At 37.1% G+C, this 25986-nt stretch overlaps 1 protein-coding gene across 9 annotated transcripts in view; it reads left to right on the plus strand.

Annotated features, from left to right (window-relative positions):
* The window catches only part of LOC112642495 (BEN domain-containing protein 5), a 1368880-nt gene that overhangs the window by 358850 nt on the left and 984044 nt on the right, over positions 1-25986 (plus strand). The window lies entirely within an intron of this gene.

Here is a 25986-nt window from a genome sequence, read left to right on the forward strand (position 1 = left end):
GTCTGGAACGTAAGAGTGGATATGCAAGAATTAATTTACTTGGGTTTACGTTCTCAGGACATGAAATTCAATACCTAGGCAATCATCTTACAGGAACAGGGCAAATACTGTGAGGTAGCTTTCAGAAGCCTAGGGAAAGTGATGGCTCATGGTGTATTAAATGCCTGAGTGCCCTGAGATGTAGTAAAAGAATAACAGGGCTGGTGAATAAGTTAGTGATGGCTCTCCTCTGCAGGCAATGGATGATGGTAAGAGAAGCTGTCATAGAGCTGGACTTACTGTATCTTTTGTGATAATGGGGATTTAAAATAATAGAGGCTAATTGGTGAGGGTTATCATCAGGAAGCAGAAGGGTATAATTATCTTAATGATAGGCAAGGTCTGGGGCAGCCCTGGTCGCACAGCGGTTTGGCGCCGCCTGCAGCCTGGGGTGTGATCCTGGGGACCTGGGATTGAGTCCCACGTCGGGCTCCCTGCATGGAGCCTGCTTCTCCCTCTGCCTCTCTGTCTCAATAAATAAATAAAATCTTTAAAAAATTTTTTTTAAATGATAGGCAAGGTCTGAATGACAACCAAGGGGGCTTGGCCTTCAGGGATTGAGATGACTAATAAGCATGGTATTTCTAGTAGCAAACTAGATGGACAGCCAATAAAGGTGCTGCTTAACATCCACATCTAGAAAAAGGGAAGAATGGATGATCCATTTTCCCAAAGTCACTATCCCCTGCTCAGTATCTGGACGTAAATCCACTTCAGATCTAGAATCCACTGATTGAAGAGGTGGCCAGGTTTTTTGGAGAGAGGATCCTGTGATACTGTGGTATACATTCTGTAATTATTCCTCTCGTCCTTCTCTAAATGCCATGGCCATTTATTTGGGTAACTATACACCAAGGTAATAGAAATAGCTAGGCATTTCAAGGATACTGGTCACAGGATCTGAGTTTAGATTGATATGCAGACACTCAAAATGTCATCATGGTACTTCTGTTAGAATAGGAGATTTTAGGGGTCTGTAATAAATGGAGTCATGGTTAAGATCTAGCTCATAGTGACACCACTGTCTTTCTATAATTTCTGTAATTTCACTGTCGTTTCCCCAATCCTCTAATTTGTAATTGGCATTGATGTACTTGGCAGTTGGGGTAATCCTCATATTGATATACTTGGCTTATTGGAATAAGAACTACCGTAGTGGGGCAGACCAAGTGGAAACCTCTTTAACTGACCATTCCCCCAGCCAAGAGTGTGAATAAGAAATAAAATCACATCCTTGGGGGTAGGTAGAAAGAATGGCAGAAATTAGTACCACTTTAAGTTCTAAAGCAACTATCAGCAAACTTTTTCTGTATGTGGCAAAGTAGTAAATATTATATACTTCTTGGGCCATATTGTCTATGTCACAATTACTCAGCTCTGCCATTGTACTGTGAAAGCACTCATAGGCAATATGCAAATGAATGTGGCTGTATTCCAGTAGAGTTTTATATATAAAATTAGGGAGCTGGCTGGATTTGACCTATGAGTTGTAGTTTGATGACCCAGTTCTAAAGGATGCAGGGTGGTGGTCTCTGTCATATTTCCATCTTATTCACCAAATCTGGCTCTTGAAAAAAACAGATGGATCTCATAAAATAATTATAGCCACTACAGCCTCAACCAAATAGTTGCCCCAATTGGAACTGCCAAATTTAATGTGGTATTATTGTTAAAGAAAATTAATGCAGCTATATAGTATGTTTTGGCAAATAATATTGTTTTCTATTTCAGTTAGAGGATAAGAAACAGTTCGCTTTTACATGGAATGGAACACAATATTCATATTCATTTTCATTCTTTTCCCTAAGGCTATGTTAACTCTTCTGTCCTCTGTCATAATATAGTAAAGAGATATAGACTGCTGGAACAGAAAATAACACTAATCCATTACATCAGTGACATCGCACTGGTAGGACAGGATGGATGCTTTGCTAGGACATGTGAACACAGAGGGTAGGAGATTAACCTTATGAAAGAGTCCTTCCTCTTCAATGTAGTTGTTAGAAGTCTCGTGGTCAGAGGTGTGCCTGAATATCCCCTCTAAAATAAAAGACAAAGAGCTATATCTTTCACTCTCTATCACAGAGAAGGAAGCACACCACGTGGTGGGCCTGTTTGGGTTCTGGAGGCAACACATTCCATACCTAGAGTAATTGCTCTGCTGCTTATAGTGCTTCATACATAAGGTTGTCAGCTTTTAGAGTGACCTACAGCAGGTCACCCTGTGGTATAGGCATTGCTACCTCTTGAGTCATATAATTTGGAAAACTCTCTGATGTTGGAGGTGTCATTGTTGGAAAGAGATGTAATATGAGGTGTAATATAGTAAAGCTTAGTGGGACAATTTCCTAGGCCACAGGGATTCTAGATTAAGGATATACCATTCACAGTAGACAGTTATATGCCTTTTGAGAAATACCTATGCATGTAACTGGCCTCTGATAGAGATGGGAACCTTTACAATGAGGCACCAAGTGACCAAGCATCTGGAACTGTCAATTGTAAGCTGGGTTCTATTGAACATACCAACTCATAAAATTGGACAGGCCTATGAGAAGATGTAAGTGGTTCATCTGGGATTAATTTTTGTTTTTTAAGATTTCACCTATTTATTCATGAGACACACACACACATACACACACAGAGAGAGAGAAAGAGAGAGAGAGAGAGAGAGAGAGGCAGAGACACAGGCAGAGGGAGAAGCAGGCTCCATGCAGGGAGCCCGATGTGGGACTCAATCCCGAGACTCCAGGATCATGCGCTGGGCTGAAGGCAGGTGCCAAACCGCTGAGTCACCCAGGGATCCCTGTGGGATTGATTTTGAGCAGGACCAGAAGTCACAAGTAAACTATATAATCAAGTAGCTCAAATTTCTATTTAACCCACCTCAGTTTTACCAGCTCTCCTTCCCTGGTGTCACCTGTAGCCTTATGGACTGATCCTGTAAGACCAGCTGAAAGAGGAAGAGGAGGACTGGGCTGGGTTTATGGCACTTCAGTATGTGAATGAAAGCTAGAAATTTATGGTACCTGCATTATGGCCATATACAACATAGCCATAAAAGGTGGAGAGGGAAAATTATCCCAAATAGGTGGGATTTCAGTGTACCTGGCTATTTACTTTGTGTGGAAGGAGAGTTTTCCTGAGATGAGAATATGTAGAGATTCCTGGGAAGTAAGTAATTTATTGCCAATTTATCAGGAAACTAGAAGGAGAAAGAATGAAAGATTGGAGAGAAGAATGTGTAGTGTAGGGGAATGTGGTTGGACTAATGGCAAGGGGCATACTCAGAATGTTCTATAATGCTACGATGATGTATGCTTTTTGAGGATACCTTCATTCACAAAGATTCTAGGCATCTCCAGGGTTTAGGCATGGCCATGAGCAAGACCAGCAAATAAAGCTTTTTGCCTTTTAGTTGTGATCCCAATGCCTGCTATTTCCAGTGCTGGCCAGTTCTGATTATGGTCAAAGAGCAATAGATCATACTGTTGAGCAATGCCAGGCTTCATCAGAGGATATGGAGTTGTAGTATTTCTGAGTGATGATGTTTTAATAAGTATATTAAAAAATACTTTTAATTCCACATTAGTGCTCCTCAAGAAGCATCCAGCATGGAAGAGGTACTAATTAACTCGGTTAAAAAAAAAAAAAAATGACTTGGCCAGCTAGACATTAGCCAGCCTTTGTTTTCAGATATCCCGGTACTATTATTATGGTCACATGAATGGAGTGGCCATAGAGTGCTATATATTATCTCAACAGCATGGACTCTTACTTACCAAAGCTGACCTAGAAATTGCTACCTTTCAATGTCAGATCTATGAGAAACAGACCAATGCTGAAGTCCCCAGTATGGCACTGTTCCTTTAGGAGACCATTTGGCCATTTAGGGACAATTTGACCACATTGGTCCCCTTCCAACCAGGAAGAGCCAGCAGTTCATGCTCTAGATACCTACTCTGTATAGGGATTTGCCTTTCTTGCATATAATAGCACCATGCGACATCTTACAGAATACTTGATTTACAGGCATGGAATCCCACAAAACACAATATTCAAAGAGGGTACCCACTTCACAGCGATTATGTAAAGTGAACCCATCATCTTTGGATCCACTGATTGTATCATATAGTGTTCTATCCAGGAGTAGCTACTGTCAGGAACTCTGAAACAGCCATTTGAAGGGATAGCTGAAAAATCAGCTTGGCACCATCACTATGAAAGAATGGGGTACATTTTTTCAATAAATATGCATTAAATAAGTGACCTCTAATTTATACCTTTTATGGTACTTTGTTCCCAATGGAAAGAATATATGAGTCCAAGAACCAAAGGGTAGAAGTAGGAGTAGTACCACACCCCATCACTCCTTGTGACTTACTAGCAAATTTATGTTTCTGTCTTGCATCCCTGAGCTTTGAAGATTGGCAATCCTAATCTATAAAGGGGTTACACTCTTTTCAGGGGACACAGTAAATGTCCCATTGAACTAAAGCTGCAGCTGCCACTGGGGAATTTTGCATTTCTGGTATACAGGATAAAGCAGGCTATAAAAGGAATTATCATCCTGGCAAGAGTAACTGACCCTGATCCACAAGATGAATTATAGTGGCTTTTACACATTGAGAGTAGGAAGGAAAATGTTTGGAACCTAGGTGATAGACACCTCGTGATATTCCCTTAGACCATTTAACATTAAATGGATATGTGTAGAAATTCCTGCAGCAGAAGGCTATGATTACTAGGGACTAAGAATTCTCAGGAATGAAGGATTAAGGTATACCAGTAGATAAGATTGTGCAGTCTTCTGAAGTGATGATTGAGGAATAAGGAGAATTTAGAATAGCTTCTGGAGGAGGGAGAGGATGAATATCAGTTAAGGCCTGAATTACAGTGATGGAGAAAGTAGTTCATCTCACTAATCTCTTTCCTGAGAGGCCCACAGGGACCATATAGGAGCTGCTCCCTGAACCTGTGTGAAGAAATACATTGATGAAGTCCAGGCATTGTTTTATTGTAGCTATGGAAAGGTGCTACTCATATCTTCGACCACAGGGCTTTTTATTGAAAGCTCCAACTGCTACCCCTCTGGATCTACCACTGTGTTCATACCTTACTTACCCCCAGACTGCTACTATCATCCAGTGACTGAGCACAGCAGTGGTTCTAGTCCTTGTCCATTTCTTAGAACTAGGCTGCAGCCCAAGACCCTCCTATACAATCCTCCTTTCTCTCTGTCCTTTCGTAGGTGCTAGACCTGCACTGCAGTCCAAAGACTCTCTGAACCTACTTCTTATTCTTCCTGTTTATTTTTTGTAGACATTTCCCTCAATATTTCCCTTGCATGTAAAATCTCATCTTGGTGTTTGCTTTTCAGACTCAAACTAACACAACAAAAGAGGTCCTCAATAAAGGCTCAAAAAACAATACTGATATAGAACATATATAAAAACAGTTACTGCTATTATGAGTCCACGATAAAACTAATATCTTCCAAAATATTTAAGATTCTTTTTCTTCTGGGCATGTGGTAGATCACCATATGATGGTTGCCTTTTCAAATTGATTATTTTGGAAAGAGTACAACTTTATTCTGAGACAGACATATGTTAGGACTGACTTTAATATTTATTTTCCCATGAGCTAATAGCATGACCTTGGCCATGACACTGCATCCATTTTGGCTTCAGCTGCAAAATGCAAACTATGTGCATTATGTAGGATTGTAATGACATTATGCACATATGGTTCCTTGTTGGTGTCTGTAACATAGAACATGTTTAATAAAGGGTAGTGCTATCCAGTAGTTAAAGTACATCACTATCAGCTGGTTGATGTTTTCTGTTATCTTCTGGATGAACATTTGGAGAAGAGGAGAATGTTTGAATTCCTTGACTTTGCAAGTTCCTATTCTCCCTTGACATTCTTATCCTTTCTGTTCATTTTCTGGTACCGTTTCATATAAATACCTCTACATGGTCCTTAGATTCCCCTGAAATGATAATGGAATTGTATATTGCCCCAGATAAGCAGGACTCCAAATAGAAGGGCATTATGGGGCTATTATGAGTAACTGCTTCTATGAGTCTAGTTCTACAATAGTCTTCAGGCAATAAAATAGGAGACATAGATTCTCTTTCTTTTGGAAGCTGAACTCTCCAGGGCCATGCTTATAATGAACTATTAGCTTCCTAAGTATTTGGATAAGATGATTTGTGTTCCTTGGGATTCTAGCAATAGAGATCTAATGTCTGAACATGTTCAGAAAATTTCAGCAAGCTCCTATGGGAGCCTCTCTAGGCCTCCAGCAGCATGCTTCTTCTTCAATAAACCAACAAGGAGATGAACATATGCCAAAAATTGCTTTGCTTTCAGAATTAGATGAGTTATGCTTTCAGTCTACATAGTCAAGGAAAAAGGAATAGGGACATGGAGGAGACACTTTTTGGAGAATTACGTTCTTTTCTGAAATTCTAGGTTCAATGGAAAATAGGAGAGCAATGGTGACCAAAAAATAATAATAATAATAATCCTAAGATTTAGGGATGCCTGGATGGCTCAGTGGTTAAGCTCTGCCTTCGGCTCAGTGCATGATCCTGGAGTTCAGGGATTGAGTCCCACATCAGGCTTCCTGAGGGGAGCCTGCTTCTCCCTCTCCCTTTGCCTATGTCTCTGCCTCTCTCTATGTCTCTTATGAATAAATAAATAAAATCTTTTAAAAAATCCTAAGATTTAATAAGTGATTTCTCTAATGCTAATCACTGCTCAAGGTATTTCATATACATTACATGTATTATTTAATTTAATTTCCACATATGCCCTGATGGGTGACATTATTCCAGTTTACTGATGAAGAAACACAAGTTACACAGCTGGTACACCTAGAACCAGAGTTAGTTCCAGGTGTTTGTGACTCCCTTACCTCACAGAAGTTTATAATTCATTGAAGCTGACATGGATATGAGGAAGAACTAGAAAATAGAAAATATTTTTTTTCATTTTGTTTTTTATTTTTTTGTATATTTTTTATTGGGGTTCGATTTGCCAACATATAGCATAACACTCAGTGCTCATCACATCAAGTGCCCCCCTCAGTGCCCATCACCCAGTCACCCCAACCCTCCACTCACACCTCCCCTTCCACTACCCCTTGTTCATTTCCCAGAGTTAGGTATCTCTCACGTTCTGTCATTCTCAAAGATATTTCCTACTCATTTTTTCTCCTTTCCCCTATAATCCCTTTCACTATTTTTTATATTCCCTGTATGAGTGAAACCATATAATGTTTGTCCTTCTCTCTGACTTACTTCACTCAGCATCATACCCTCCAGTTCTGTCCACGTTGAAGCAAAGGTGAGTATTCATCATTTCTAATGGCTGAGTAATATTCCATTGTATACATAGACCACAGCTTCTTTATCCATTCATTGTTTGATGGACTTATACTGTAAAAATATCTATATTATCAAAGCAGCCTACATATTTCATAAAATCTCTATCAAAATATCAACATTTTTCACAGAGCTAGAACATACAATACTAAGATTTTATGCATTTGTATGCATAAAAGTCCCCAGTAGTCAAAGCAATTTTGAACAAGCAAAGCAAAGCTACAGTTAAGCGTCAGCCTTTGGCTCAGATAATGATGCCAGGGTCCTGGAAGAGAGCCATATCAGACTTCCAGCTCAGTGGGGAGTCTACTTCTCCCTCCTGCACTCCCTCTGCCTCTCCCCCTGCTCATGCTCTCTCTCTCTCTCTCTCTCTCTCTCAAATAAATACATAAAATCTTGAAAAAAAAAAAGAAAAGCTAAAGGCATCACAATTCTGGGCTTCAAGTTATATTAAAAAGATGCAGTAATCAAAACATCATGGTACCACAAAAAGAGTACATAGATCGATGGAACAGAATAGAAAATTCAGAAAGGAACCCACAACAATATGATCACTTTATCTTGACAAAGCAGGAAAGAATATCCAATGGGAAAGAGTGTCTGTTCAACAATGGTGTTGGGAAAACTGGACAGCTTCATGCAAAAGAAAGAAATGGACCACTTTATGGCACCATACACAAAATTAAGTTCAAAATATATTAAAAACCTAAATATGAGACTTGAAATCATAGAAATCCTAGAAGTAAACACAGGCAGTAGCCTCTTTGACATCACCCATAACAACTTTTTTCTAGATATGTCTCCTGAGGCAAACAAAGGCAAAAATGAGCTATTGGGATTACATCAAAATAAAAAATTTCTATACAGTGAAGGAAACAGTCAACAAAATTAATAGGCAACATACGGATTGGGAGAAAATATGTGCAAATGACATCTGTAGCCAAAATATATAAAGAACTTAAAAAACTCAACACCCAAAACCCAAATAATCCAATTAAATATGGACAGAAGACATGAACAGACATTTCTCCAAAGGAGATATCCAGATGGCCAACAGACACCTGAAAAAATGTTTGTCATCACTTACCATCAGGGAAATACAAATCGGGTCTACCATGAGATATCACCCAACACCTGTCAGAATGGCTAAAATCAACATTGAGAAACCATAGGTGTTGGTGAGGATATGAAGGAAAAGGAAACCTTGTGCACTGTTGGTGGGAATGCAAATTGGTGCAGCTGCTCTGGAAAGTAGCATGGAGGTTCATCAAAAAGTTAAAAATAGGAACACCCTGGTGGCTCAGCGGTTTAGTGCCACCTTCAGCCCAGGGCGTGATCCTGGGGTCCCAGGATGGAGTCTTGCATCGGGCTCCCTGCATGGAGCCTGCTTCTCCCTCTGCCTGTGTCTCTGTCTCTCTCTCTGTCTCTGTCTCTCATGAATAAATAAAATCTTAAAAAAAAAGTTAAAAATAAAGCTACTTTATAGTGCTATCCAGCAGTCACACTACTGGATATTTACCCAAAGAATACAAAAACACTAATTCAAGGGGACACATGCACCACTCTGTTTGTTGCAGCATTATTTACATTAGCCAAGATATGGAAGCAGCCCAGGTGTTCATGGATAGATGAATGGATATAGAAGATGTGGTGTATATATACTCAGACATATGACGAATGAATTCTTGTCATTTGCAATGACATAGATGGAGCTAGAGAGTATTATGCTATGTGAAATAAGTCAGAGAAAGACAAATATATGATTTCACTCATGTGGAATTCAAGAGATAAAACAATTGAGCAACATTGGAAAAAAAAAAAAAGAGTTAAACCAAGAAGTAGACTCTTAACTATAGAGAACAAAGTGATGGTTATCAGAGTAAGGGTTGCATGGTAGGAAAGGTGAGGTAAGTGATGGGAATTAAGGAGGTAATATGTAATGAGCATTGTGTGTTGCATGGAAGTGTTGAATCATGTTATTGTACACCTAAAACTAGCATTATCCCATATGTTAACTGGAATTTAAATAAAAACAAAAAATTAATTAAATGGTTAACATTTATTGAATGCTTATAATGTGCTTATTACTATGCTAAGGCCTTTAATTCTACACATGCACACACACACACACACACACACACACACACACACTCCAGTACTACCAAAAACCTTAGGAGGTGGAAGTTGTATTTTCTTTCTACAGAGGAGGAAAATGAGCCTTAGACCATGTAGGTAACTTGCCCAGAAGTCCACAGCTAGTCAGTGGTAGAGCCAAGACTACATTTAAGCCTTAAATGCAAGGCCCTTGCTTTTAACCACTGTGCTGTATTTAAGGTGCTGCAAAATCCCAGAGAGTACAGAATTAAAAAGTGATAGTCTTTGTTTATGAGGAGCTCACAGTTTAGTCAGTTGACAGTTATATATACATATATCATATAAATCATTTCACAAACACGGTTTTGAAGTTTCTTAAGTTGTAGTGAGATCATAGAATTTACTTTGTGTGTTCAAAGGAAGTGAATCTATGCCCTTGGTCCTTGGATCTAAATTTGGTAGCTGAACCATTCAGGTGAAAGGATCTTGTAAATTTTCAACCTTAGTAGTAATGACATTCAAAATGTAATAAGCTTGCTACTCTATCAGTAAGCAAACAAGTAAATTAGTAGCTGAGTTAAAGACGTCAAATGCTAAGGAGGAAACTTCTGAGACCTTGAGGATATAGGTATTATTTAGAGACTTGTTTCGACTTTCCTTTCTGAAACTGTTTTGTTCTATAATCAAGCTGTCTAGATGTTGTAAAAGTTTTCTTAAAATGGAAGTGTTTATGTTTTTAATGAAGTTCATCTAAAATGGTGATGTACACCATAAGTATAGAAAAGGAAGAGAGACATAGCAGAAAAGTACGAATTTGGACAGTTCTGGTAGGATTGAGCCTTAGTGGAGCTATTACCAGCAGCTGCGTGATTCCTTAGGAAACCAAGGGCCAAGGAAGAGCTAAGAAAGATATGTTGCATCTGTTGTCCTTGCCCTGTGTAGTTTCTGTACTAAGCTACTTTTCTGTATCCCTCATTAATTAAATTAGTAACATAATCTGATTTTAGAGAATGTATATGATCATTTCTTGTAACCCACCTGCAATCTACCTAAGATACTGAAGAGGAACTGGCTGGGGAGGAGAAGCAATCTGGAAAAATCACAAAGGAGATGACTCTTGAAGAAAATCAGAAGGCAAAAAGAGGATTTTATTAAGTGAGGATAGGGAGAAGGGCATTCTGGACTAAGGGAAAAAGCCTGAGCAAAAAAGAATGGGGCACAAAATGGCTTGGTATATTGAGGGTAATCATAAAGATAATGATGTCTCCCATGATTTCAGCATTTTCTATGTGTGTACCTCTGTAGATAACTTTCAGTGATTTTCTCATTTGATCTCCCCCCACCCCCACGCAAGTTTTTATTTAAATTCCAGTTAGTTATCATACGGTGTGATGATAGTTTGGGGTATAGAGTTTAGTGATTCATCACTTACATACAATACTCAGTGCTCAGTACAAGTGCCTTCCTTAATACCCATCACCTGTTTAAGCAACCGCTTCTCCTGCCCATCTCCCTTCCAGTAACCATCAATTTTTTCTCTGTATTTAAGAGTCTGTTTTCTGGTTTGCCTTTCTTTTTTTTTTTATCCCCCATGTTTATCTGTTTTGTTTCTTAAATTACACATCTGAGTGAAATCATATGATATTTGTCTTTCTTCTGATTTCTTTAGCTTAGCATAATACTCTCTAACTCCATCCACATCACTGCAAAAGGAAAGATTTCATTCTTTTTGATGGCTAATAGATGATATAGATATAGATATAGATATAGATATAGATATAGATATAGATATATAGATACCACAACTTTTTTATCCATTCACCATCATTGAACTTTTGGGTTCTTTCCATAATTTGACTATTGTTGATAATGCTGCTTTAAATATTGGGGTGCATGTATCCCTTTGAACCAGTATTTTTGTATCCTTTGGGTGAATACCTAGTACTACAATTACTGGGTCATAAGGGTAGTTCTGTTTTTAACTTTTTAAGGAACCTCCAAACTTTTTCAAAGTGGTTGCACCAGTTTGCATTCCCACCAACAGTGTAAGACAGTTAAAAAGTGATAGTTCCCCTTTCTCTGCATCCTCATCAATACCTGTTCTTTACTGTGTTGTTAATTTTAGCTATTCTGATTGATGTGAGGCAATATCTCATTGTAGTTTTTAAATTTTTTAATTGAAATTCAATTTAATTAACATATACTATGTTATTAATTTGAGGTAGAATTCAGTGATTCATCAGTTTCATTCAACACCCAGTGCTCATTACTTCAAGTGCCCTCCTTAATGCCCATCATTCAGTTACCCCATCCCCCCCACCCACTTCCCCTTTAGCAACTCTTAATTTGTTTCCTATAGTTAAAAGTGTCTTATGGTTTGCCTCCCTCTCTGTTCTTTTTTTTTTTTTTTTTTTAAATTTTTTTTTAATTTTTATGATAGGCACACAGTGAGAGAGAGAGAGGCAGAGACACAGGCAGAGGGAGAAGCAGGCTCCATGCACCGGGAGCCCGACGTGGGATTCGATCCCGGGTCTCCAGGATCGCGCCCTGGGCCAAAGGCAGGCGCTAAACCGCCGCGCCACCCAGGGATCCCCCCTCTCTGTTCTTTATAGATTTTTTAAATTTATTTTTTATTGGTGTTCAGTTTACCAACATACAGAATAACCCCAGTGCCCGTCACCCATTCACTCCCACCACCCGCCCTCCTCCCCTTCTACCACCCCTAGTTCGTTTCCCAGAGTTAGCAGTCTTTACGTTCTGTCTCCCTTTCTGATATTTCCCACACATTTCTTCTCCCTTCCCTTATTTTCCCTTTCACTATTATTTATATTCCCCAAATGAATGAGAACATATAATGTTTGTCCTTCTCCGACTGACTTACTTCACTCAGCCTAATACCCTCCAGTTCCATCCACGTTGAAGCAAATGGTGGGTATTTGTCATTTCTAATAGCTGAGTAATATTCCATTGTATACATAAACCACATCTTCTTTATCCACTCATCTTTCGATGGACACAGAGGCTTCTTCCACAGTTTGGCTATTGTGGCCATTGCTGCTATAAACATCGGGGTGCAGGTGTCCCTGCGTTTCATTGAATCTGTATCTTTGAGGTAAATCCCCAACAGTGCAATTGCTGGGTCATAGGGCAGGTCTATTTTTAACTCTCTGAGGAACCTCCACACAGTTTTCCAGAGTGGCTGCACCAGTTCACATTCCCACCGACAGTGTAAGAGGGTTCCCTTTTCTCCACATCCTCTCCAACATTTGTTGTTTCCTGCCTTGTTAATTTTCCCCATTCTCACTGGTGTGAGGTGGTATCTCATTGTGGTTTTGATTTGTATTTCCCTGATGGCAAGTGATGCAGAGCATTTTCTCATGTGCATGTTGGCCATGTCTATGTCTTCCTCTGTGAGATTTCTCTTCATGTCTTTTGCCCATTTCATGATTGGATTGTTTGTTTCTTTGGTGTTGAGTTTAAGAAGTTCTTTATAGATCTTGGATACTAGCCCTTTATCTGATAAATCATTTGCAAATATCCTCTCCCATTCTGTAGGTTGTCTTTTAGTTTTGTTGACTGTATCCTTTGCTGTACAAAAGCTTCTTATCTTGATGAAGTCCCAATAGTTCATTTTTTGCTTTTGTTTCTTTTGCCTTCGTGGATGTATCTTGCAAGAAGTTACTGTTGCTGAGTTCAAAAAGGGTGTTGCCTGTGTTCTCCTCTAGGGTTTTGATGGAATCTTGTCTCACATTTAGATCTTTCATCCATTTTGAGTTTATCTTTGTGTATGGTGAAAGAGATTGGTCTAGTTTCCTTCTTCTGCATGTGGATGTCCAATTTTCCCAGAACCATTTATTGAAGAGACTGTCTTTCTTCCAATGGATAGTCTTTCCTCCTTTATCGAATATTAGTTGACCATAAAGTTCAGGGTCCACTTCTGGGTTCTCTATTCTGTTCCATTGATCTATGTGTCTGTTTTTGTGCCAGTACCACAGTGTCTTGATGACCACAGCTTTGTAGTACAACCTGAAATCTGGCATTGTGATGCCCCCAGATATGGTTTTCTTTTTTAAAATTCCCCTGGCTATTTGGGGTCTTTTCTGATTCCACACAAATCTTAAAATAATTTGTTCTAACTCTCTGAAGAAAGTCCATGGTATTTTGATAGGGACTGAGTTCTTTATAGATTTTGGATACTAACCCTTTATCAGATGTCATTTGCAAATATCTTCTCCCATTTTGAAGGTGGCTTTTTAGTTTTGTTGATTGTTTCCTTTACTATGCAGAAGCTTTTTATCTTGATGAACTCTTAGTAGTTTATTTTTGCTTTTGTTTCCCTTGCCTCAGAAGAATATCTAGTAAGTCGCTAAAGGCAAGGTCAAAGAAGTTACTGCCCATGTTCTCCTCTAGAATTTTGATGGTTTCCTCACTTGATTTTTACAATAACCCTTCAGAGAAGGTATTATCACTCCATTTTGCAAACTAGGAAACTGAGGCACAATGAGATTTAGTATCTTGTCTAAGTTCATATAGCTAGTAACTGGATAGGCATGGTCATTCTGATTGTGAAGTCTGTAATCTTTTGATTATGCATAGTTATATTTGGCTACATTGTAGGGTGCTAGGTTAAGAATATTTAAGATGAGTGGAAGAAACATGACTACTAGAATTATGATCACTTGAATGAAACTTGCTGCTGCCTAAGCAAGCCAAATAATAAGTGAAGTCAACTGTTCACATCGTGGAGACTCAATGAAATTTGATTCAAGCAATACTTCTTCTGGATTCATTAGTAGCATTTCTTGGGTCTTTTTAATTGAGGACACAGTTTGTTGAGAATATAATAGGTGGATAAGGAGAAATATCTATTCTCTTAGTATCTATTCTCTTGGCAGTAATATACTAATAGAGGTGGGACAAGGAATTCTGAGAGGTCGAACAGAATCTGCGGTCTGCACACAGGTTGCCTGTTTCATACCAGAGGGTCTTTAAGGTGCTACAGCACATGGGAAGGACAAGTGTGGTGCCCTCCGTAGCTTGGGGAAAACTGCTTAGATATCAGGAGTGAAACACTGTGTCTTTCAGGAGTGGTTGGGATGCTTTAGGAACAGACAAGATTCATGTATAAAAATTCATGATAAAAATTGCTGTACTTCTTTGTATCTTCCTTAGTGCTTTTCACATAGACAGTGTTAATAATTTATTTATTTAAATGATTTTGTTCTGAATGATTTAAATATTTTACGAAAGGATCCTAGTTTGCCTCAGTGAGAAACCAAATGATCTAAGTTCCCTTTCCTTTTGAATTGCACTGATACTCTGTGTTCATTCTTCTGTGCTTGACTGTTTTATCCATTTCTTTCTCAGTGTATTTGCTTTGGTGCTTTATAAAATTCAACATAAATCTCTGTACTAGAATATTATTTGGCAGATTTCTGTAACATCAGGCCATAACTACAAACTGTCAGGGCATATCTGGCACCTGTCTCATCTTTTCATGTCTCTATATAATTCTTTAAAATCAGATACTGTACTATCCAATAATTCAGAGCATTTTATGGGGTTTATAAATTGAGACCATCTCCAACCTTTAGGAATATTTGGATCTATGAATTTAAGAGGTTTTTCCCAGAGCTCTTTATGCCTAACTATTTTGTCCCTTGCATATTTGTTTGTCTTGAAATACAGTTTCTCTTCTAGTTGGGTTTTCTGTCACAGAGTATAGACAAGTTCTATAACCTTATCATCAACCGTCAGGAGATTTACACTGTGTCCTTTGCCTTCTCCTTTGAAAAAGAGAAATGCAGCTAAACTTATTTGTAGGTTTATTGTGAGAATAAGATTTTTAAAGAAAGCAGCATAATGTAGTGAAAAGAGCAATGAATTAGGAGGCATGACCTCCAGACTCTAAACCCAGCTGTGCCACTGTGCTAGTGATTTATTGGGAGAACCAAGGCACTTCACTCTTCTAGGTCTCACTTTTTCTTTTATAATAGAAAGGAAGTAGGATTCAATAATGTAATCCATTCACTTATTCAACATTTGTTAAGGCTGTTAATATGAATAAAGTCTACTTTCTGCCCTCAGACACTTGTATACTAGAGGTGAAGACAGAAGAAAAGTAAAGTAGAAGAGGTATAAAATATGCGGAATATAGTTTAGTAGCATAAGTAAAGGGCAACTGATGGACTGGGGTGATAAGGAAATACTTCCAAAATGAAATAACTAAGCTCAAATTGAATCTTAAATTTATTTGGACTGGAACTCATATATTGTTGGCGGGCATGTAAATTGGTATAAACACGTAGGAAAGTAATATAAAAATACAACTAGTGCTAATATACATAAACCTTTTGCTCTAATAGATAATACTTGTTTTTCAGTCCCAGAAATGCACACATTCTCCAAAAAGGCATACAGAAATATTTTTATTGGTCTATTTATAATAATCAAATGAGTATTATTCAAATGGCTAGAATTAGTAAATTGAATTACAATCCTGCCGATATCTTGGAATACCGAACAGCATTGAGAATGAGTGAACTATAACTACACGCAGCAACATGGAAGAATCGCACAAAAATAATATGGAGAGAAAGGGACCAGACACTTAAGAGCATATGCCATATGATTTCATTCATACAAAGTTGAAAATGAACAAAAATAACATTATTAAAAGTTAGTATAGTAGTTACTGTTGTTTAGTGGGTTGTACCTGAAAAGGGCCTTATGGAGTGCTGGTTTTGCTCTATTTCTTGATCTGAGGGTGGCATATACAGGTGTGCTGGTTTCTAAAAAAATTATCAAGCTATGCATTTGTAATTTATCTATGTATGTATGATATACTTCAATACAGAGCTTACGTACAAAAATGAATGGGAGATCATAGCAAGGAAAAGTGTTCTAAATTGAAAAAAAGACCATGAACAAAGGAAAGAAGCCTTAAAGAATGTGGTAAGGTTTTTTGTTTCTCATATGCTGTGATCCTAATATTCATTTTTACTCATTCAGTAAAAACTGTTGATGCTTACTGTGTGATATGATTTCTTAAAGTAGTAAGCATTGTGAAAATGATAATAGAAATTAACTTCAGTTCTTTTCCTCCACAATTAAGTATTTTATTTATGGGAACAAGACAAAATGACAACTTTTGTTTGAGGTTCCTGAAGGCACTATATTTTTAATATCTCTGTCTTACTTTTACCCAGCACAAAGCTTTTCAAGCAGGCATACGCTAAATGTTGAATGAATGAATTATACCACCATCTACAATATAGATATGTGTATTCATACATGTACATGCACACACACATGCATGCAGAATACGTAGAGACACTTATTTGCATGATTTCCAAAGGGGTTCAACAGGATTGATGTGGGTTTGCCAAACCATAAAATCTTATTCTGCTCAGCACCTTAACTTTATAAGGCTTTTTCCTTCTCAGAAACATAACAATTTTTTGAAATCTTTCTCCGTATAAGAGTAGTGAAAAAATACTTATAAAATATTGGAAACTAACAATTTGAGATGATCTAATATATTGTATTTTAAAAGTATTTTCTGGGAAATCAGGACAAAGGCAAGGTCAAATTATAGAGTTTAGAGGTGAGCCATACTTTCTCTTCATATTCCCTATCTACTCCTTACTCAATTTCATTGATCTCAGTATTAAGTATTCTATTCTTATAGTCATAGTTGTTGGTAATAGCAGAGTCTCCCATTAAAAGTATGGCTAAAACCTAAAAATACCTTGGGCCATTTCTCTCGTGTTCTCGATATTTTCCATTTACCCCTTAGATCCTCACTCCACTTTTTTTCTACCGTGCTTAGAATCCCAGGAGATTGACCTTATGTACTAAATTAGCAGGCTCTCTTATTAGCAGGCATGCTCTGGTTTGCATTTGTGTGCCGTTGAGAGGGACTGTCAAGGTATCACAAGATGGGAAAAGAGAGAGATTGGAATGTTTATTTCTTCTCTGTTAAAGCCACCTTAACATTTTCCAAGTTTTGGTAATAACTCTCTCCCAATGATCCTTCATTCCTAAAGAGCTTTAGATACGCTTGAACCTCCATGGGTATAAGGTAAAAGCTTTTTGCTTTTACTAGAACTGGGATATTTCATTATCCCTGGTTGGTTTTCCTTACTCTGTTCACACTCATAAATTATTCCTTTATTAAACTCTCGTTTATCTTGTTTGAGTTTGCCATCTGTTTCTAGCCAGACCTTGAATGATGTGCTAGACTAGGTTTTGGTATGGTTTGGTTTGTTTTCCATGCTGTGCTGTACTAGCTCTGCTTTTTGTTCAGGATCCAGCTGAAGAGTTACTGCCTCTGAAATATGGATTTTGGAGCCTAAGAAATCTGTTTGAATTAAAACTCCAGCACTTTAGCTGTGTGACTTTGGGTAAATTTCTGTGTATTTTTGAACTTTAGTTTCCTTCTTTATAAACTTAGGGGAAATACCCTCCATTCAAAGTTGTTAGCTCTTAAATAAGATTGTTTCTGAAACAATTGTTCTGGAACTAAATCAGGTCTCAGTAAATGTTAGTTATTTTTCTTCTCCATGTTTTTCTGACCACCTTATCATATTTAATTTTTTATTTTCTATTATGCATTTATTTTATGTTGCTTTGACTCTGTTTTCTAGTTGTTTCACCCTAAATACCTTGCCTTTCTGAATTTATCCTGAATTTCAAAGGTCAATAGGTCATGGAGAAATACTAAAAATAACTAAAAATTGTGTATGTTTAGAATTTTTAAAAATAGTTAATTCTCATAACTGAAAAAGACGAATATAATGTTTCATTTCGCAGATGAGGGAACTAGGCACAGATAAATTAATTATCTAAGATCATAGAGCTATATAGTGGTGAAACATGGCTCAAACTCAGATTCTCAGGTTTTAATCCCCTTCATTACCATATTATGGTATATATTATTACCATAATGGACATGTTTTGCTTCTTGAATATGTTATCCTTTGATTCATTCTATTGAATTTATATTATTTTAGGTGATTGGTAAGTTATGTCTGTCCTTTTTTTTCTTTTCCAACTTCTGTTTTGATGAGTTGGCTACTATTTTTATTTTTGTCTAATCTATTTTCATTATGTTTTGTGATTTTTATCCCTTCTCAATCACTCTTTTTCTCCAGAGACCATAATCATAAAAACTTAAAAATGATCATAACTAAGAAACCCAGAAAGGAGGCCAACACATTTATACTTCATTTCTTCCAGAATTGTCTTCTGGATCTGATCTTGATTTCTGATGTGGGAAGTAGTTTTTGTTCCTTTCAGTCCTGTGCATAGCTAGTGTCCTTGAATGTGTAGCCCTGTGGTTATATATTGACCATTCCTGAAGTTAGGTAATATAGGAACACTTCATGAGAGGCAATGCAGTAAAGAAGAAATGACAGCAGCGTCATTGCTAGACTAGCCTGGGTTTAAATCCTGAGTCTGCCATTTACTAGTTGTGTGACTTTGGGTAAATTACTCTTAAACTTGCACTTTAAAAAAATCAGATTCTCATTTTTAAAATGGTGAGAGGTCAGTGGAGGTAAGGTGTGTATGGTAAGAATTATATACCTTGCAGAGTTCTTATGATAATTAGATGTGATAGCATCTATAATGGATCACATTGTAGATTTATAATAAATAGTGGGGTTTTTTTTGTTTTTGTTTTTGTTTTTTTTTACCATTATTACCATTTACTATTATTAGAAGACACACAAAAGAATCCCTATTTTTTAAGTTCTTGTTCAGGCTGGTAGGTGCATTTAGTAATGAATAGGATAATTACTAGATTTGGAGTTTGGCCAGGCCATTGGCAAACAGACTTTAAAAGGCATAGCATCTTAGTGGTGCCCAGTGTGAAAAATCTCCTTTGTTCTTTCTGCTTGGCTCCCTTTATGATCCATAATGCCTTCTGCTTTGGTGATGGCATTGACTGGGTATTTTAAGGCAATTTGTAGGATTAAGCCTCTCAGTGTACCACAGCAGGTTGAGGCCTGGATCAGTCAGGTAACAATGCAGTCTTTCTCTCATGGAGATTAAGACTTACCTAACAATCTCTCTAGGCTCTGTTGGCCTCCTTCCCACCCCCACCCCCCTTACCAAGAACATTAAATGCTTATAAAAAGACCTGCCATAGATGAGAAATTTTCGGTGCCAGTGACTTTCTTATTCATTTCTTTTATGAAAGTGAGACAAAAAGAAATCTAGAATAGGATGGAAAAATATGTAATGAGAATAATTTTTTTTAATTCTATATTTAAGGAATATTGGCAGTACATTAGAGCGGGTAATGTCCAGATCTTTACTCATGTTGATTCTCCCTCTTTTCTTTCTCTAGTGAGCTTCTAAGTCTTTTGAGAATTAGCCCCAATATTTTTTTGGAGCTTTCTCATTAGACTCTGAGCCCCTTAAGAGGCAGTGCTATTTTCCTCATTTTTGTATCTGCTTCCTGCCTAACACTGAACCTGACATATAAAAGGCATTTGACAAATGCATGAAGTGGGATGCTGGTATTCCTTTACATTTTTATTTTTATTTATTTATTTTTATTCCTTTACATATTTTATTTATTTTATAAATACCCAGGTATTTTCACAGTATCTGAGATTAGGAAGTCTCACTTCTCCATGTAATTCAACCATGATGACTACTGCTTCCCTTAAAGACTTCCCTTAAAGACAATTCTGCGAATTGCTGGTTAAATTTGTCTTTTGTTTAAGATACTAGTGGAAGGCAATAAAAGATTATGGTAGAAGAGAAATATCAACTAGCCTGGAGAAGTCACACTAAATGAGATTTGAATGTAAACCTACATGACACAGTTTCTGGCACTTTTATAAACTGATTGATGTGAGATCCAGCAGAATTTGGCTTTAAGGAGATAATAGTCTGGCTGTAGAATAAAGACACACTGAAGGTAGAGTCTATTTAAAGGCAAAGTGTAGTTGCTGAAAGATATGTGGTAGGTTATAGGAGATGGAGTGATTACCACAGTCAGAAAGGCTAGCAAATGCTGCCTACAAGAGATAAGGCTTCAACAAAGCTTTAAAAGAGCCCAAGGACAGAGAACTCCAGGTAAACTCCAGGTAAAAACTCAGGCAAAGGAATGTTAGTGAATGTGTAGGACTCCTTTTGGGGATTATGTGATGACATAACAATCTGGAACAAACAAGATACATTTTTACTGTTTTAGAAACACAGTAAAAAAAATAGGAAATAAAAATGTAAAGGATTACCAGCAATGAAGAAGTGGAATTTTAAATTAAAAATACAATACTATTGGGGCACCTGGGTGGCTCAGTGGTTGAGTGCCTCCCTTCAGCTCAGGGTGTGATCCCATGGCCCCAGGATCAGGTCCCACATCGGGCTCCCTGCATGGAGCCTGCTTCTCTCTCTGCCTGTGTCTCTGCCTCTGTCTGTGTGTCTCTCATGAATAAATAAATAAAATCTTAACCAAAAAAAGCCACTTAGATCTACTAATAAAAATTAAAATACAATACTATTACATTAGTGCTCTAAAAAATTAGTTACTTGTGAATTTAATTAGATATGTCAAAATCTACATAAGGAAAATTATAAAGAAGTCAATAAATGTAGAGATAGTCCATGTTCATGGATGGGAAGACTTGACATTATTAGGATGCCTGTTCTTCCCAAGTTGATCTATAGATTCCATGCAATTCCACTCAAAATCTGAGAAAGAGATTTTATGATGTCAACAAATCGATTCAAAAGTTTATATGGAGAGGGGAAAAAAACAGAATAGCCAACACAATAATAAAGAAGAACAAAGTTAGAGAACTGACACTACCTGGCTTTAAGACTTATTATAAAGCTATAATCAAGATACTATGGGGTTGACAAAAGAATGAACAGATAGATCAATGGACCATAATAACCCAGAAATAGACCCATAAATATAGTCAACTGAACTTTGACAAAAAAACAAAAACAATAAAATAGAGGAAAGATAATCCCTTCAACAAATGATGCTGGAATAACTGGACATCCACATAGAAAAAAATGAATCTAGTTACAAAATTTATACCTTTAACAAAAATTAACTCAAAATGGATCACAGGCCTAATAAATACAAAATGCAAAACTCTTAATAAAACTCCTAGAAGATAATATAGGAAAAAACCTGGTGACCTTGGGTTGGTGATGACTTTTAGATACAACACCAAAAGCATAATCCATGACAGAAAAAATTGATAAACTGGGTGGAGTTCAGTAAAACTAAATATTTCTGCTCGGTGAAAGACACTGTCCAAGAAAATGTAAAAATAAGCCACAAATTGGGAGAAAATATTTGTAAAAGATATATCTGATAAAGGGCTGTTATCCAAAATATATGAAGAACTCTTAAAATTCAACAATAGAAAAATAAACAACCCAACTAAATGTGGACAAAGTACCTGAATAGACACCTCACTGAAGAAGATACAGAGATAGCAAATAAGTATAAAAGATGTTCCACATCATATATTTTAAAGGATATTATAATAAAATGGAGAAATACCACTGTACATCTATTAAAACAGCCAAAATCCAAAACACTGACAGCACCTAATGCTAGTGAGGATGTGGAACAGGAGGACTTTTTTCATTCATTGCTGATGGGAATATAAAGTGGTACATCCATTTTTGAAGATGGTCCTACAGAACTAAACATACTCTTACTGTAGAAAATAACAATCATCCTCCTTGATATTTATTCAAATGAGTTGAGCACTTACATCCACACAAAAACCTACACAAAGATGTTTATAGCAGTTTTATTTATAATTGCCAAAATTTGAAAGCAACCAAGATGTCCTTCAGTAGGTGAATGGATAAGTAAACTGTGAAAAGTCTAAACAATGAAATATGTTTCAGTGCTAACAAGAAATAAGCAAACAGTCCATGAAAAGACATCAAGGAACCTCAAATGCATTTTAGTAGGTTAAAGAAGCCAATCTTAAAAGGTTACATACTACACAATTCCAATATATGACATTCTAGAAAAGCTAAAAGGAGACAGTAAGAAGATCAGTGGTTGCCAATTATTGGGTAGGGTGGAGAGGGGGATGAATAGGCTAGAGCATAGAGGACTTTTAGGCAAAAACTCTGTATGATATAATGGTGGAAACATGTCATTATGCATTTCTTCAAATCCATAGAACGTACAACACCCAAGAGTGAACCTTAATGTAAACTGTATACTGAGTGATAATGATGCCTCAAGGTAGGTTCATTATTTATAACAAATGTACTGCTCTGGTAGGAGATACTGATAATGTGGGAGGGTATGGGTTTATGGGGACAGGGTTATATGGGAAACCTCTGGACCTTCTCTCAGTTTTGCTTTGAACCTAAAACCACTCTTTAAAAATGCCTGTTTAAGTAGTAATAAAGTGTTGTTTTGAAATAGAAAATAAAGGAAAACTTAAGCTTGAATTCTACCTGAGTTTTGGCTTTATCCTAAATAGCAGCCATTGAGAGATGAGTCAGTAGTTTAACAAAATAAAGCTGATTCCTGGGCTTCAGATTGTTTATGAAGAGGTAGGATAGCTGGAAAGCAGAACATTGCAGTCCTTTAGCCTCTCTCAAGGGCATTATGGCTATCAAGGGCATGGGAGTGTTGGCACATTAGGAAAAAATTCATAATAATTTTAAAGACTTTCTATTTATGAGTACCATAAGGTATAATTTGAACTGCATTGTAAAATATTGGTAGGATATCCTACTGAGAATTTTGTGTTTAACATATAAGTAGTTGGTGAGAAACCAAGATGAGGTAAAAGGATGTAAAATGGATTGGAAGGGCCAGAGGCAATAGCCCTAGCCTGGGCCTGCCTACACAGCCTTGTCTGCTTCTGTGATTCTGTGAGTATGGATTGGCCGGTTATGGATAATTCCTTAAATGAAGGATTTTAAGGCCCTGTGGGGCAAGCAAACTTGTTTTCTGAATTTGTGTGGCCCTTGGGATAAAAAATACCTGGGCTAAAATCCTGATTCATGTTCTTACTTTCTTTGTGATCTAGAATATATTACTTCACCTTTCTGGACTTCATTTGCTGATGTATAAAATGGGAATAATAGCAATAATAGTAATACTTAATTTGCAGGGCTGTAATGAGAATTAAATACATTTGTAAAGAATCCAACACTCAAAGGTTTGTTCCCTTTAGAGATGCAGGGAATGAACACTGAGCTAGAACAGGTCCAGTCAAGAGGAATCTTCAAGACTTAAGCAGCTTCAGACCATATCCCTGTGACTACAACCATCCAAGTACTGTAAAGAGGCTAAGAACTATTCGTAAATAGGACCCTATAAATATAGATCAAAACATCCTCATTGACTGTCAAAAATAAGATCGCAGCAGCATTAAGGTACCCAGATGAAACACACCAGCACTTATCCACAGTGAAATCTATAAAGTGCTTTCGATTGCTCAAGGGATCTTTAGATATAGCATCATTTTCTCTATCTTATGGATGACTTGGCCACCTCCGCTATGAATTTTTCATGATTCCCCTGACCCAGCAGCTCTTGCCTGTGGAGAGAGTAATACGCTATTGATTTCGGAGTTAGGTTTCTGCCTTTTTTTGCCACAACAGGATTTTTGTAGCCTAGAAACCTCAATCTCTTATTACTCATTAGAGACTCGGGCAACTTTTCTTAGATCTGGAATTCAGAAGGCAAACAATTTAGCTGTTGGTGTCAAAGATAGCCTTTATAGTAAGAATTTTAACTGATCTCAGTAATGAGAGTAGCTGTTATTAAAAACTTCCTAATTAAACCAGTAGAGGTAGGATTATAAAGAGTGCCAAGAAGAGACAATATTCTTCTGTTTTTCTCACAATTAGTATGTTTTTGTAGGCATTGTTTTTGGAATGAACCTATTAAAAATGTACTAAAGGCTAAAAGAGAATAAAAAAATAAAATATAACAGGGAAATCCAGTCCAATTTTTAGTATTTTTTTTCTTCTGTGTGATTTTGGGAATAGATGTCTAGGTGATTCTTATTTTCAGTGGCCCTTGGTCATGTAAGAGAAGTGAAAAGAGGCCATGCTGTTGGTAGTTTTTATTTAAACTGCTTTTAAGAAATCAAAAAATCCATATCTTACATCCTGTGAAAACTCATTCTTGGCATTACCATGGTAACAAGACTTTTAAAAGGGAGTTAACTGAAATTTAGCTGCATATATTATTTCTTTGTGATTCATACTTCATAAAAATGCAAATGTCACACTAATACATGTTTTACCTTAATGTTTTATACCACCATTTAGTCTTAATTGATCTAATGTTTTCCTTAATTAAATTTTGTGCTTCTTTGAATGGTTTTTTTCCCCCTCCTCCAATCCCCTCTTCTGTGGACCCATCAAACTATACATTTCGCCTGGGTGACATGCAATTTAGGAAACTGTCACACAGGAGATCAATCATCCGAACCTAAGAACTCAACAAAAGAGTTTTGGAAAACTGCTTGTCCTGCCTAGAAATTCAGCCTACCCTTCTACTTGGGTAAAATTTTGGCATCTTCTTTTGTGCTCTTGTCCATCCTCTCACCATTTGGGTCTCCAGAAGACTGAGAAGCAGGGTACACTGGTGGAGAGAATGCAGCCAGTACATCCTGGATAAAAATACAGGCATCACAATTCCCTAGCTCTGTGGCTTTGTGCAACTTATTTAACTGATCTTTCTAACTCAGTTTTCTAATAGGCAAGATAAAGATAAAACAATACCTTTGTCACAGAACTTTTGTGAGAATGTTAAATGTGATAATGCTTTCAAAGTACTTGGCATAGTGCTTGGCATAAGATCTATGCTCAGTAAATAATAATTATCTTTTATTTATAATAATAGTAAGTATGAGGAAATAGAGAAAACATTATTCACCTAAATTACTCTCACTGACAGGTTTGTATTTGTTTGGAAGATATTGTTTGGTAAACTTCTTGGGATGAATAGTTAAACTCCATGGGGAATGTATTATTCCTGAGAAGAGATGACAAATTTGCTTTCTGGTGTCAGAGAGTAAAAGAGAATAAAAGTAAATGGAGAGGGGAATGGAGGAGTGAGAGTAGGTTGAGCTAGTGAGATGGAGAAAGGCTGTATACCACCTGAATGGCACATTAGCAACTCCCAGGTATTTTGTGTTGTTAGACAAATCCATGAAATGGCTTGTGAAAGTGAAATCTGAGTGTGTATAAGAGAGCAGAATAAAAGAGATATTTCACACTCTGATTGGCATGGGCTAGATAAAAACAACAAGTGCTGACACTACCCTTAAAATGAGAGAGTACCTTAAAGATCTAACCCTCTGGGAATTCAGAGGAAAGGCATGTGGGCTTATATAGTCTGAAACTGGGTATAGAATGAGTGTGGGAATTTTGTCCATTTTGCCTAGATCTCTAAGAGGTAGAAATGCCTCAGCTAGCATCTGCATTTTAT

The sequence above is a fragment of the Canis lupus genome, chromosome 15, assembly GCF_003254725.2.
Source record: "Canis lupus dingo isolate Sandy chromosome 15, ASM325472v2, whole genome shotgun sequence".
Lineage (NCBI taxonomy): Eukaryota > Metazoa > Chordata > Mammalia > Carnivora > Canidae > Canis > Canis lupus.